Below are 16,850 nucleotides of genomic sequence, written 5' to 3'. Positions count from 1 at the left end.
CAAATGCGTGTCAAGAAAGGCCCTGTCATAACGAGAGCGTGTCGTCTATTTACGACGTGCAATTACGAAACACATTTACGACGCGCGTTTACGACACGCGTTGCGTATCAAGGAAGGCCCTGTCATAAAGGAAGATGACACGCATTTGCATGTCGTAACCTTACGACACGCATTTGCGTGTCGTAACCTTACGACACGCATTTACGACTCGCATTGCGTATCATTAAAGCCCCTTTCAAGAAAGGCCATGTCATAAATGAGGATGACACACATTTTTGCGTATCATAATTTTAAATGTTTTAAAAAAATATTATTTATAGATTTACTAATTTTCAAATTAAATTTTTATTTAATGTCTCATAATAGAAAATAAAATATAATATAAAAAAATGCAATCCATTGCATAAAATTTAATGTCATGCAAATAATCGTTCCATGGAAAGATAAAACAAATCAATAGAAGTTGTAATAAAAATTTACAAACTAATTAGATACAAGAAATATAAAAAAATATACCCTCAAATGCTTTTCAAAATCTAATCTCCATGTTAGCTCTTCAACTCACTTCTCTACTTTGTCCTTAGCTTCTCTAAGGGCTCCAGCATCTCTTGCAACCTGTGACAACATATTATAATTTTTTAATTACTATTTATTTTTATAATTCAAAGCATTTAGATAAAATTGTATTATATAATACTTAGATTTTTTATAGAAAATCCATTCCCGTGCTTCAACATTCTTAATTCTTTCCTTGCTACATTTGATCTCCATAGACATTGAAGTGTAAGATTTGCTTTCTGCTTATTCACCCTTGTTTCTAATCATTTTCTTAAATACTTTACAAACATAATTCATCCATAGTACCTGAACTATAGTTGCAGCCTTGTTTCTTCTTCTTCTTCCAATCCCAAGGTCAACATTACTAGCACTAGATTTTTCTATAACAATTATTATGAATTGAAAACAACAAATTTTGACCAATAGTGACTCTTATTTACAAAACCAAATAAATGAAAGTATAAGATTATTACCTTCATTAGTAACTTCCAGGCTTCCAGCAAGTTTTTTATGAATGTCAGCCATGTCACTCAAAACACCCAATTCCGTATCCTTCAGGTACCTGTATCAGAAACAAACTCCATAAAATGAAACACATGGAAAAAGGTTTTTATAGACTTGCCAAACAGTGTAAATTGATAGTTGGTTAAAAATTGGAGATAGAAAGAAAGTGGTTAAAAATTGGTGATAGGTGGACCTATAATTTAAACAAAATGTTATGATTTGGTGATATCTATTAAACTTTACAATAACAGTGTAAAGATAGTTGGTTAAAAATTGGAGATAAAAAGAAAGTGGGTAAAGGATTACCTCCAACACTTCTACACAAGTCACAGCAGTACCTCTACCATCATGTCCAACACTTCTACACAAGTCACAAAAACATTTTGAAATGTAAATATAAATCTCAAATTAAAAAAAAATACAATTATTATTATTAGTAATGTTGACCTTGGGATTGGGAGGAGAGAATCATAAGAATTACATTCACGTTGAAGAATCAGATACACCACACCAACCACATCAATATTTAAACAATCCCAAATACCATTCTACTTTCACTCTACTTCCATTTATTGCATTTAAGCCTTCAAAAAAAAATCATACCATCTCCTTGAAGTGTCTTGTAGAGAATGAATCAAGAGGCAGACGAAAAGAATCAGATACAACAGCAGCAACAGCATATGATTGATCCATGTATCTGGTGGTGCTTCTGTAATCAGCAACAACACATTGCCTAAAATTTTCAATGTAAATGGGGTTAATTCTGGTTCTCTCAGTGTGGCTAGCTTCTTAAGTAGAGAATAGAGATAGTGGGGGGCAATAATGTCTTGATTGAAAGGAGAAATAGAAATATTAAGATAACTTACAGATAGATGAGTAAGGCAAAGAATATGAGCAGGACAAGACTTTTCCTTGATCCATCTTGATTGAACAGGAAAATAACAGCTACCACAGTTGTTATTGTTGTTGTTGCCCCTGCCCCTGCCCGACCTCCTCACCCCTATCCCACCTTCAGTAGGACTTTGTCCCCTGCTACATTTACACAAAAATCAAAACATTTACACACAAAACAATTTGAGAACTACAAATATCATACTTTCAATGTTTGTAAGATTCGAATCCAAGTTACTATTTTGGTTTTTTGACTTGTTTGCCCTTTTTATAGGTTGTTGTGTAGTGATCTCATTCTAACATAATTACCAAAATACCCTTTTTAATCGCTAACTTATTAAATAGTGATATAATTTCCAAAAATTCTAACATAATTACCAAAATACCCTTAAGTCTAGATTATATTCCAACAGTAATAACAAATGTAATTGTATTTGAAGCTTCATCTCACCTGCATTGTGAAGAGCTTATTTTCAAACTGAACCTCTTTTGTTAGGAAATCAGCTCCAATGGTTGTCTTGTACTGATTGCTAAACTCACAATGCACATTCCTATCAAAATTATTCAATCTGAAACGAAATCAGAGTCCAGAACATGCTGGAAAATAAGGAGATTGGTAATTAGAATTTATTGGTTCATCAGAGACATCTTCCCAACCCTACAACAGATTCATATAAACTACAAAAATGTTGAAAAAGTAACACATATGCTATTTAACTAGAATGAAATTGGTATTTTTACAAAGACCAACAAAATTAAAAAGAAAGAAGCCCACACCTACCTGCTACTGTATGTACTAGAGGTGATGAAGTTTACCCTCGATTATTAACAGCTATTCTTCAATAACGACTTTATAAGGAGTTTCAAGATTTTATGACTCTTTTCAGTATCTGTAAAAAGTTTCTCAATTGTAATAGCAGTACTTCTGTTGAATATGTAATCAGTGATATTCACAGTTGTACCTGAACCTTTTTCACCAAGGAAAAACAGAAGAACTAGGGGAGAAGAAAAGAAGGACTAGAACAACGAAAACAAGAAAAAACAGAGGAAAAATATTGCTTGGTGCAATCTTCCTCCACCTCACCAGTCGATAGATCAACCTGCAAATAAAACATTGATTGAGTTGTTTGTTTCTTAAAAATAAATAAACAAATAAAAGAATTATTACCTATTTACGAAGAATTTCAAGACATTGGAAAATCTGCCGACAGCTGGAATGCCTTCTGGTTTCTCGAATGCAATAAATGTTTGACCAGGTGTATCGTATGGCAAGGCTTTTAGAGGTTTCGTTGCCACCTCAGCAAACTCCTCTGCTTCTGAAGCATCCACACCAACCACAACCGAAAACCAAATATAAGAATTTTCTTTCTTTAAATTAATATATTAAAAGTAAAAGTGTTTTTCTATATTTTCGGTATACCCTCCTTTGATTCTTTCCGTAAACTCTTCTTCTTATGTTCATGGCTTCAACCCAACCATGATCCAATCAACTCTTCTTATGTTCATCGCATGCTTCATCTCCTCTGTACCTAGCCATATCTGAAGATTTCAGGATTATTTGGATCCTCCTCATCCTGTGATCCCTAACTAGTATTTTGGTATGAAGCTGCAAGTAAACAAAAAGTTAAAAACTCAAATCAAGTCAAGCCCCATTCACATAGATGCAAAAACCAAACTAATATTTTAGCATACATTATGGGAAAGTGAAAACTAACAAGATTATAAGTAAGATAAACTTGTAATTTAGTGAAAGAGAAATCTTCACAGAAAAGGTAGCTCTAAACATATATACAAATATAATATGTCATTTACAACAAATCTGAGAAAAAACTATGTTGCAACTGGTAATAAAAGTATATCTGTGAGTTTATATTAAGCAGCAAGTTTGGCATTCAAAAGTTAAAATTTACCTCTTGTACTTGAATGAATGATCTAACTATGAAGAAGCTAAAATGACCATTTTACCCTTCTTGCTAGAAAAAACAAACCTGCAACCAGGTTCATTTGATGCTCTGCATGACATCTTGCCATGCTGATTCAAATAAAAGTAAAAAAAAAGACATTTCATATTACAAGAAACACTTGAAGACCGTAATAGTAAAGAATTTGACTTTAAAAGAGTTATTGTTAACAATTTTGGCTGATCTACCTTGTGAAGGTTAGATCAGAGCTTTACCAACAAGGGAAGAAGCAGAGGGAAGATTAGTTCCATGAATGAAATTAGAAGAACCAGGAGCTGAAGGAGCGGGACCAGGACAAGATCCAGGAAGAATAGGTGGTCCAGTACTGTGATTCAGAACCGGTAACCCACTCGGACCTTAAATACCAACAAGTATTGTGATTCAGAACCGGTAACCCATTCGGACTTGAGAAAGAGCAAATGCATGAGAAGTATGAGGCTGCTGCAACTGTTTTGGATCCTGATTATCATTCTTTGCAGAAAAATGATTATATGAGTACAGTAGAATCATTCATACTAATAATAATTGCATAGCATAAAATAAGTTAGAAAGTTGTTGAGAGACTACTTGTGTCCTTCTGTAATGTTGTTTATGTCCAATCATAATAATTTTCTCAAAATGAGATTTCAGTGTATCCTCTTCCATTGGTCCCTGCAACCGTTGAAATAATTGTCTTGCACTGCCCTGTATAAACATACATACATACAATCATACTCACACATATGTATACTATATCAACATGTATATTTCATATATAAATTTTTTTTTGAATATTGCCTCTGGAGATGAAAAGTCAACGATTTGTACCTGTGAAATCCTGAATCTAGGTTTCATCATGTTGACCAACATTTTCTTTAGAGGCAGAGGATATACCTTGTTCAATACTCTGGATAAACATAACATGACAAAATATTTATGAATTAATGGATAAGAAACATGAATAGAAACTGATGTTTACCTGAAGCACTACAAATATGAAAAACGAACCCATTGGCATAAACTGAACCTGGAACCCCACATCTCCAAGCAACTTGATGTGGCAGCTGTCCAGGAACAGCAAAGATGTAGGAGAAACTGATACATTCTTTGGCACTTTAGAGGAAACCACCTGATAAGAAGTATTACCCATATATAAGGAAGTGAGAATGCTTGACGATGGGTCTAGGGTTCATGGTGTACTGTGTGAGGACTGAGGAGGAGCGCGGTTTGGGGAATAGGGAGAAGAATCAGACCTAGGGCTTCATAGATAGACAATTTGTATTCCAACAAATGAAGTTACTAGGTAAGAAAATAGGGTGAGGTTGAGGCTGATGTTGCCGGCCTGAAAGGTGAGTGAGTCGAGGTCGCCGATAACAGAGCGGTCGTCATGTGGTTCTTAACAAAACCCTAGCTTACATGTGATGATTTCAATGGTGACTGAAGGAAATCAAAGGAGTAATTAAGAGCAAAAATACACAGAAGAGAAGAGAAGATATTACATACACAAGTGAGAAGACGGAAAAGACGAGTGGGAAGCATCAATTCCGTAGGGTTGTATTTTGCGGGGATGATGGAAACAGAAAAGAAAATTACAAAAGAACCCTAGCCTATTTCATCCACATTCACCTTTCAAGCAAAACTCCGGTGATCTCTCTTTCTCTTTCTCTTTAACATTCCCGACAAAGCTACGGCAAGGCGAAACGAGGTGGGGTACTGAGATCGACGATTGTTGCAGAGGCCAAGGAGAAGTGAGAATGTTTTCAAAATTTTAGGGTTTCGTTTTCCCCCGTTATCTACTCAAGGCGCGTTTCACTAAAATTATAAAGCGACTCCTACAGAGGACGCGCGTTTAAGATAAAGCGCCCTCCATGTTTTTAATTTTTTTTCTTGAGACACTAATTTAAGGGCACCCAAACATACGTGTCCTCTATGTTTCAAATTTTGGAAGGCTGACATTATTTTTAAGGGCACACAAAAATGCGTATCATAAATCAGCGAGTGTCATTGTTTGCGCGTCATTAAAGGGTATTTTTCTTGTAGTGAATAGACTCCTGTCTATTCATAATAATGTCAATATGGTTCATCCATTACTATACTTCCAACTGTCCTTAAGCGACCAATCTTTTGGCGAACCTTAGATTGTCCTTAACAGTTGTTTAACCACTTTAGTCATATTCGGTTCTATTCCTTTTTCCCTCTTAATGCCCTAGGCATTTGGAAAATTAGAACACGAGAAAATTATAGCATATGAATCGATCCTATACCCGAAGCATATGGGACACGATTCATAATGCCTAACATAAAGACATGATATTTGATCAGTCTTTTTCTATAACATTTCTATTTTCCAAGTTCTCATTATTTTGACTATGAAGAGGGATGCGTAATCATAATCAAATTTGAGAACGCAATTAACATTTCCATAACATTTCTATTTGCCAAGTTGTCATTATTTTGACTATGAAGAGGGATGCCGTAATCATAATCAAATTTGAGAACGCAATTAACATTTCCATATATAGAATTTCCTTATGTTGAACCATTCCAACATAACATTTATATATATTTGACTAAATTTGATTAAAATCTCAATCTAAGCTTTTAGAATTGAAATGAAGTATAAATTCCTCTCCCTTAATTATAGCAAAACAACTTTTCAAACCCTACAACTTTGCGAATTTAAACCTTTGTTTTCTGTAATTAACATTGCTAACTTGCAACACTTACCATAATAATTATGCTCCCACTAGCATAATAATTATTATTAGCATAACACTTATGCTCCCACTATCTTTGACATGTATTCAGAAATCAGCTGGACTTCTAGAAATCAATACTTATTGACTTTCATTACCAAAGTTCAGATTTCTGATACGAGATGCTTCGATAAGACTTTATCTAGGCTTCTTAAAATCATACTCCTTTGCTTAGATAGCTCATATGTGTGTCATAACATTTTTAGAATTACATCCATAAGTCTGAAATGTTTAGACCTTTGCCATTTCTCACAATTCGAATTATGAAGAGGGATGTCGTAATCATAATCGAATTTGAGAATGCAAATATCACAATTTCTTTCTCCTTAAAATCTACTTAGTGATAGCATTTCCTTACAATCATTTTCATGAATCGGAGAGAAACCTTATGACACTTAGATTTTATGGTGTATGTGTTCCTATCCATGTGAATTTGTCATGACCATAATCACAAGATATGGTTAGTGACAAATACAAACTCATATGGATTGAACTTTGTTTAATCTCAATTTCTTGCCACCTGGCAGCACAAGGGTCTACCATTACTTCCAGGTTGTTATGCAACCAACTGAGAACTCTCAGAACTCACATGCATAGTCAACTTTAACTGGAATGGGCACATAAATAAGAATATGTCAACACGATAGGTTATAAACCTCAAGTCATGTGCTAGTGATAAACAATAGGTTTTATTCTTGATTAGTTCTTGAAGCTTTTCCAAGATCTTTAAGACTCCCACTTCCCTCTTGACATATAAGATTCTCTTGTCATGAATCATTCCTTGACAAAACAAATATTCAAGAGTTAGTGCAGATTCTTATCAAGACAAACACTTCACACAATTGGCCTTAGTTGGTCTTTGTTTTATCCAAAACATCACAACTTACCAATTTCAAACGTACAAGAGTAGAAAACGTTTACTCTACATTTCATAAGTGTTTTAAACCTTTCTTAATATTATGTCACTCAAGGTTATAATCTTGGAGTATGACTCTAAGACTTGTTTTGGGAACGAAGTATGACTCATCTTCTTGATTTAAACTATTTCAACAATTCACGATTCCTCTTCTTAGCCATACAAATGCACTAAGATGTCTTTAGAGGATCAATTGTGATATGGTTTTTTCATAAACATTAAGATGATCATAAAACACGATACTAAAGTACTCTCCCATCTTTTCAGATTGAAGAAACTTTTATCTTTCTGCCTAATTTGATTCTTTTCATTCGTTCTGCCATACATTGAACCTTTTCCAATGTTTCAGAATTATACTTAAATTTGTGAGCATAACCATGTTTACTAAACTTTAGAAAATCATGACGAATAGTCTTATTGATCTTTGTGGTGGATCTTGACCAGCGCACACCCAGTGTACCCGATCCCCTAGTCCTTCACTTGACTCACATACACATGTGAACAAGGAATTAGTCTTAATTTACAAAATATGAAAATTCTCATTCATCATACAATACAACTTGCATGATTCCAACTTTCTGTCCAATTGAAACTTGGGTGATGAGAATCTTTCCTTATTTGGAAAATACTCGACACTACCACAAACGAAAGAATGAAATTCATATTGCTAACATAGAAACATACAAACGTCAATTTTCACAAATGCCATTGCAAGGAGATATAATAAAAATAAAAACAAAAAATTTTATTTATTTATAAAATGCGGAAAAAACTTTTCCTTACAATGCAATTACAAATGAAAACTATGTTATTACATATTTCCTAGCAATCTATCATAACTCCTAAGAAGTAGCTCAAAAATCCGATCTTTAAACCATACGATTGAAATCCATCTTTGCGATCAGATTCAACATACTCTTCCTTTAAGATTCCTTCCCTTTGCACGATCCTACAAATCATCAAAATGCAACCTTGTCACATCATGTATTAAGAATCAACAATTAGGAACTTAATAGAGTTAGACAGTAGCCTTACCTGAAGCAGAGTCAAACTTTTTGACTCTACCTTTTCTCAGATCTTTCAGGTAGTCAGGACAGCTTCGCAACCAATGCCCCTTCTCTTGGAAATAGAAACATATAGACTCTTTGGGAATGATACACGGGACAATCTCAGAATTAGCCTTTCATCTTCCCTTGGAAAGAGAAATCTTTTCTGAACTTCCAATGTTTCCATTGTCAATTTCCATGGAAGTTTGGGGAGTAGATCTTCCAATCAATTTTGTTTTTCCATTGCGCCAAATCATTGCTGATTCAGTAGCTGTTGGATTAATGTCTAAGTTCATAACTATAATTGGTAAGACTTGACCCGACCCGGCATGGTCCATTTGGGTTGCATGGCATCATGCATTTGGATAGACTATAATGAGAGAAATAACACTTAAGGTTGGTTAATATATTATAAGTTCTAATATATTAATAAGGTTATTTAATTAGTATTGATCAAGAATTAATTTGGAATTAATTAAGTGATCAAAAGGAGACTAATTAAATATATGGGTTGATTGTGTAAATCATTCATTCTTATATATGTGGGCTTGTGATCCAAGATTCCTTATGTTGGACTAAGTCCATGGGGTGACCCATGGATACTCTATGGAGGTTAAAATCCATGGAGCATAAGGAATGGGTAAAGTTATGAGTTACATGGTGTAACCCTAATAGCCACCATATAAAAGAATCCCATGGCTCAAGAAATCGTGCACTAATGTGTGAGTGTGAGGGCTAGACGATTTCAAGGAGTGTTCAAGTTTCTCTCAAGTTATTCCAAGTGTATTTGGTGTTGTGTGAACCATTTGAGGTGTCACACTTGGGGCACTAGGCACTCAAGCTTCATGAAGACATTCTACATCAAAGAGGTATGTATTCTATCTTGTTATATTTATTATTTTGTATGCTAGATTAGGATAATACCTTGGATGTTCATAATTGTATGTATAATAGAGAAAACATAGATCCAAGGTATTTAGGGTTGCATGTACACTTAGGAGTGTTAGAATGCTTATAACCCAACAGTGGTATCAGAGCCTAGGCTTGTTTTCTTGTTATACTTGCAAAAGTAGCTGAAAAATCGAGTTGGATGCATATATTCGATTGTTTTGGCTGGAATTGGACTAGGAACATTACCCTAAGATGTTTTTGGACTTGTAAACTTGTTTTTGATGTGGTAATGTTCATGCTAATCCAATTTCTAAGATAATCGTCATAATTTCAAGATTTGTATTAGTTTGTATGTTCATGCTAATTTCTTGAAGATTGATGATTTGAATTATCTTGTTCTTATGAGGTTCTTAGATTAATAGAAAAGTTGTGTGAAATAGTTGTTTTCAATCCATTTTAATCTAAGAGTTGATTCCAAAGTGTGTTTTTGTAACTTGTCCTCAAGTTATATGAAAAGTCACATTTAAGAATCATAAAACTCATAAAAGTTGGCAAAGGTTACAAAATGAAGAGTCTCTTCATTAAATTAAAAAAAAAAGTGTAACCTTAATTAGTTCCATAAGTTACAATAAAAAAAAAGTTATTTTTTTTATTAATTAGTTTAAAGTCTTCCATAACTTGTCCTCAAGTTATGGAACTTGAAGAGTTTTTTTTTTAATTAAAACTACTTTAAACTCATAAGTTATGGAATTAATTAGTTTTGAATAGTTTCAAAACTTGCCCTCAAGTTTTGGAATTTGAAAAGTTTTCACTTATGAATACTTTAATTCCAAGTTAGCCCTTAGAATTTTAAAAGATAAAATTCAACCCTTATACTTTATAATATTATAAGTTAATAATATTTATATATATATGTATAAGAGTAAAGTCAGTCTTACCGTTAGTAGGCCTCATTCACGAAGCCGGTCTATAAGGGGGTATAAGGTTACTGCCTATAAAATGGCAGTTTAATGGGTGTCCACTCTCACCCACCGCTTCCTTCACTGGTGGAGGGTCGTTAGCCGAACGGGTAGGACAAGGACTATAATTCTCCTTTCATTAAAAGTATTAATGATAAATACTAAGTAACTAAACTCTTATTAATACCCAATCTTAGTTACTTAGGAAAATGTGAATTTGGTGCTAACCCATGAAATTACACTTTGCACTTTGCTTAAGTCGTTAGTGGAGCGTGTGTGGTTAACCGGCACACTAACCTGGACTTAACAAGGTAGGCAAAGGGTAACTTAATATTTATCATAGTATCGGTGGAGCGTGTGTGGTTAACCGGCACACTGATTAAGGGGTAAATATTAAGGGTACCAAGTATATTTGCATGGTTATTCACACCTTGTTTTGTGATCCTCGGCATCCCAGTCACAAAACCTGAAGGGCACACTCGAGATTGAAACATGCCTTTGAACAGTTCAATGAATCTCAAAGATCTAGGACTTTCAAATCCAATTAAAACCTAATAAATTATTTCGTTTTTCATGGTGGAAATTGGTGAATCGTCATTCACCTACCTTCAAATATTTTATAGCTTGGATTACGACACCCCTCTTCTAAGTTATAAAATAGTTTGTTGGGTCCTAGCCTTAATATTTCATATTGGGTGTCATATTAAGGACTTTAAATCAACTATCTTGAATATCTCCCAAAAAGATGTCTGGTCTAGACATTTATGATCTTCCCAAATCTCTTGAAACAAGCTTTCCTAAATGAAGATGATGTCCCATGGATATCATACTTCTTTCACCTCCTCCAATTATTCTCCCTAACCCACAAGTTCCTAAAAAGTTTAAGGTCACTCAAGCCCTATTGGCAAGGCAAGGTCTAGGTGTGATCACATCTTGGAGATGTAGTCACATATTGACAAGCCGGGAGAGTTGGGTGTCAAAGTCTTGAGAAAGTTGGTGGCTCAACTACTTTCTAAGTCACATAGTGAGTTCTTTTGGGAATCCTATGAAACAGACTAAGACAAGACCCTTAATGATCTTATCTATTTGCTAAGATCAACTTCCTAAAACGCTATGGACATTGACAATGATGTCATTGGATATCCAGTAAAGCTCTCTCTTCCCAATGGAAAGGGATCGGCCATAGTCAACTCTGTTGACCCAATGGTAAAGAGAGAGGCGAAGTCTGAGATAGTCCCATTATCAAGGATCCATAGGTAACTATTGCCAAAGGAAGGGGCATTGGTTACGAAGCTGCCAAATTTACCTAAGGATGTTAAAGTCAATAAGTTTGGCTCTACTTCAGGTAAAGTCCATTGTCTAACTCTATTAAGTACATGCTGATTCTGATCGCGAAGATGGATTTCAATCGCATGGTTCGGTGATCAGAATTTTGGGCTATTACTTAAGAGTTATGATATTTATATTGCTTAGGAATAGATAACAACAAGGTTTTCATATGGATTGTAAGGATAAGTTTTTCCGCAAAGTTTTAAAATAAAAGAAAAAAGGTTTTGATTTTATTTATTTTAAGTATCCTTACAATGGCATTTGTGAAAAGTTGTTGCTTATAAGATTCCATTGATAGCAATATTGGAAAAATGGATTTGATTCTTTCGGTTGTGGTAGTGTCTAATATTACCAAATAAGGAAAGATTCTCATCACCCAAGGTTCAATTGGACCGAAACTTGGAATCATGCAAGTTGTATAGTATGATGAATGAGAACTTTCAGCTTGGAAAATTAAGACTAATTCCTTATGTGAATAAGGAAAGGACTAAGGGATCGAGTACACATTCTTGTGCACTGGTCAAGTCCACCACAAAAGATCAAGAAGACTATTCGTCATGATTTACTTAAGTTCAGTAAATATGGTTATACTTATAAGTTTAAGTATAAGTCTGTAGCATTGGAGAAGTTTCAATGTGAGACAGAACGAATAAGAAGAATCAAAGTATGGCAGAAAGATAAAAGTTTCTCAAATCTGAAAAGATGGGAGAGTACTTTAGTATCATGTTTATGATCATCTTAATGATTAAGATACCATACCACAATTGGTCCTCTAAAGTCAAGAAGAGGAGTCATGAATTATTGAAATGGTTAAATCAAAATGATGAGTCATACTTCGTTCCAAAACAATTCTTAGAGTCATACTCCAAGATTGTAACTTGAGTGACATATCTTAAAGAGGGTTTGTTAACACTAGTCAAATGTAAGAGTAAAAGGTTATCTACTCTTGTACATTTGAAATTGGTAAGTTGTGATGTTTTGGATAAAACAGAGACCAACTTAGGCCAATTGTGTAAAGTGTTAGTCTTGATAAAGAATCCGCACTATCTCTTGAATATTTGACAAGGGAGTCTTATATGTCAAGAGGACAGTGGGAGTCTTAAAGCTCTTGAAAGTTTCAAGACTTAATCAAGAATAAAACCTAAAGTCCTTCACTAGCACACGACTTGAGGTTTATAACCTATCGTGTTGAAATTTTTGTGCCTATTCAAGTTGGCTTTGCATAGGAGTTCTGAGAGTTCTCAATTGGTTGCACAACTACTTGGAAGCAATGGCAGGCACCTGAGCTGCCAAATGGCAAGAATTTAAGATTGCACAAGTTTAATCAATATGAGTTTGGATTTGTCACTAACCTTGTCTTGTGATTATGGTTTTGACAAATTCACATGGATAAGAACACATACACTATTAAATCTAAGTGTCATAAGGTTTCTCTCCGATTCATGAAAATGATGGTGAGGAAACACTTTCACTAAGTAGATTTTAGCTAGATAGCAATTGTGATATTTGCATTCTCAAAGTCGTTAGTGGAGCGTGTGTGGTTTACCGGCACACTAACATGGACTTGTGAGAAGTGGCAAAGGTCTAAACAATTGAGACTATGATTACGACATCCCTTTTCATAGTTCTAAAATTGTTTAGACACGCATGTGAGCTATCTAAGAGAGGTGTATGATTTTGATAAAGTTTTATCAAAACAATCTAGTATCAGAAATCTGAACTTTGGTAAGAAAGTCAGCTGATTTCTGAGTACATGTCAAAGCTAGTGGGAGCATAAGTGTTATGCTAATAATCATCATGTTAGTGGGAGCATGATAATTATGACAAAGGTTGCAAGTTAGCAATTAATTATAGAAAAAAAAAGTTTCAATTCGTGAGGTTGCAGGGGTTGAAAAAGTTGTTTTGCTATAATTAAGGGAGAGGAAATTATACTTCATTTCAATTCTAAAAAGCTTAGATTGAGATTTTAATCGTATTTAATCAAGGATATATATATATGAATTTCATGTTGGAATGGCTCAACATAAGGAAGTTCTATATATGGGTCCATTATTTGCGTTCTAAAATTCGATTATGATTACGGCATCCCTTTTCATAATCTGAATTTTCAGAACTTGGCAAATTGAAATGGAAATATTATAGCAAAAGACTGGTTTAGTCTTTATGTGAGACATCATGAATCGTGTCCCATATGCTTCGGATATAGGATCGATTACATGTGCTATATTCATCCTTTCTGAAATTTTCCAAATGCCTGGGGCATTATGAAGGGAAAAGGTCTAGAATTGGATATGACTAAAATGATTAAGCAATTGTCGAGGACAATCTAAGGTTTACCAAAGATTGGCTGCTCAAGGACAGTTGGAAGTATAATGTTAATTCTGGAAGGACCATATTGACATAATTTGTAAGGAGGCAACTCTTGTTCAGAAGTGATAGTCAAAATGGAATATGGAAATGTTTCAAAGTTAGAAATTATTCAATCTGTGTAAGATTAGGAAACTTAATGAAAGAAGGATGTTTCCAAGGAGCTGATCTCCTTTGGAATGCTCTGTAATGATTGTTGTCAAGTCTTTCTGACTTTGTGCATAATCATTAAGAGGATCAATGCATATAAGTTTAGAATCTAACAGATTTCAGTAAATGACATGAATTTGGAATTCTTGCATTTGCAGTAAGGATTTGGGAGTGTGAAATTAGAATCATTGAAATTATGTTCAATTGGTTTATTTCACAAAGTAAGGATCATAGACAAACATAGAGTGCATAGTTGGTGTATGGCAAAGCTATTGTTTAAGAAAAACATAGTGTACATGCTTGGAGCATGGGACAACTAGTGTTTTTAATTCAAGTATAAAGTTGATAAAACCGAAACAATGAATAATGAGTAATCAGTATGGTGATAAATAAAAGTGTTTATTTATATTCATAGGGTTTGATACCATATTTGATTCATTTATTCTTGTGTTTCACTTTGCATGTTTTGACTTCCAGAATAACTAAGTCGCTCTTCCTGAATGATTAAGTTATTCAAACCATCCACAGTCGGTCATATGTTGGAAGTAGATATGAATCAAGACTGTCATGGGTTGGTTTGTAGAGGTCCAAGTTGGTGGACAAAGTGGTGCTACAACACTCATGAGTGCTCATAAGTTCTGAGTATTGGATTCAACCCACGCTCATTTGAATCACTTCATGGATTTTATCACGAGTGATCATGAGACGATAATATCTTATATTCTTCAAACCTAGAGATATGAGTTGTTACTATGAGTTGGTTATACATTGATTGCACGAAAACGCATTGGTAACTCGATGTTATAAAACGTGCCTTTGTGTATGATTCAACAAGTAGTAGAACAAGCCATATGAGTCGAAGTTTATCCATTCCTTTTACCTTCGGGATAAAAGCGATATATGTGGGCCCCTCGATGATTTAAAGATGATACATGTGAGTGCTTGGCCAAGCCAGGACTGATTTGATTTGTTCAATCAGTCAGTCATCATGAATCGGAAATCGGGAAACAACAAATGGACAGAGAGAATGATTGATAATCCATATCTCAGTCCATATGATATCTAGAATGGAGGAATATATGATCCCTTATCTAATGGACAAGTCATTGACAAAGGTCAGAGTTCATCGACAAGGTCAGAGTTCGACAGAAGCTTTTGAGAGCTACGATTGCTGATCGGTTCCTGAAGTCATACGCAATAATAGTTTTAGACTTATCCAAGTGGGAGACTGTTGGATTAATGTCTAAGTCCATAACTATAATTGGTAAGACTTGAACCGACTCGGCATGGTCCATTTGGGTTGCATGGCATCATGCATTTGGATAGACTATAATGAGAGAAATAACACTTAAGGTTGGTTAATATATTATAAGTTCTAATATATTAATAAGGTTATTTAATTAGTATTGATCAAGAATTAATTTGGAATTAATTAAGTGATCAAAAGGAGACTAATTAAATATATGGGTTGATTGTGTAAATCATTCATTCTTATATATGTGGGCTTGTGATCCAAGATTCCTTATGTTGGACTAAGTCCATGGGGTGACCCATGGATACTCTATGGAGGTTAAAATCCATGGAGCATAAGGAATGGGTAAAGTTATGAGTTACATGGTGTAACCCTAATAGCCACCATATAAAAGAATCCCATGGCTCAAGAAATCGTGCACTAATATGTGAGTGTGAGGGCTAGACGATTTCAAGGAGTGTTCAAGTTTCTCTCAATTTATTCCAAGTGTATTTGGTGTTGTGTGAACCATTTGAGGTGTCACACTTGGGGCACTAGGCACTCAAGCTTCATGAAGACATTCTACATCAAAGAGGTATGTATTCTATCTTGTTATATTTATTATTTTGTATGCTAGATTAGGATAATACCTTGGATGTTCATAATTGTATGTATAATAGAGAAAACATAGATCCAAGGTATTTAGGGTTGCATGTACACTTAGGAGTGTTAGAATACTCATAACCCAACAGCAGCAACAAGCAAATAGGTAAGATCAATAAGGCTCATGTCATGGTCTGTCACATAGTAGTCCTTAATGAACTCACTATATGACTCGGGAAGTGATTGAAGAACCAAGTCAACCGCCAACTTCCTCGAGACAAAGATACCCAATACTCTCAGCCTGTCAATATGTGACTTCATCTCCAAGATGTGAGTACACACAAGCCTTCCATCTTGATGTTTCATTGCAAGTAGGGCTTAAGTGACCTTGAATTTTTCAAGTCTTTGAAATTGTGGGTTAAGGAGAATTATTGGAGGAGGTGGAGGAAGTGAAGTATGACTTCACGATCCAACCGCGAGACATCATCTTCAAGAGTAAAGCTTGTTCCAAAAGATTTGGGAAGACCATAGTTGTCTGAACTAGACATCTACAATGGGAGAAATTCAGGTTAGTTGATTTAAGTCCTTAATATAACACCCAAATGAAATATTAAGGCTAGGACCCAACACAATATTTTACAATTTGGAAGAGGGATGTCGTAATCCAATTGCAAAATATTTGAAGGTTGGTAAATTACGATTTACCAAT

At 34.6% G+C, this 16,850-nt stretch overlaps 1 long non-coding RNA gene across 1 annotated transcript; it reads right to left on the bottom strand.

Moving 5' to 3' along the window:
• Nucleotides 1-516: 516 nt before the first annotated feature.
• Nucleotides 517-1,424, bottom strand: LOC145163193 (uncharacterized). The gene is made up of 4 exons (XR_013739633.1): nt 1,369-1,424; nt 1,032-1,120; nt 865-928; nt 517-615 (listed from the first exon to the last, which is right to left on the bottom strand). It is a non-coding gene; the product is annotated as an uncharacterized LOC145163193 (long non-coding RNA).
• Between the last annotated feature and the right edge of the window lie 15,426 nt (nt 1,425-16,850).

Source organism: Lactuca virosa, chromosome 3 (assembly GCF_052849685.1).
Source record: "Lactuca virosa cultivar CGN04683 chromosome 3, Lactuca_virosa_CGN04683_v6, whole genome shotgun sequence".
NCBI lineage: Eukaryota > Viridiplantae > Streptophyta > Magnoliopsida > Asterales > Asteraceae > Lactuca > Lactuca virosa.
The sequence above is the reverse complement of the archived record's forward strand: the minus strand, read 5'-3'. Positions and strand labels throughout refer to the sequence as shown.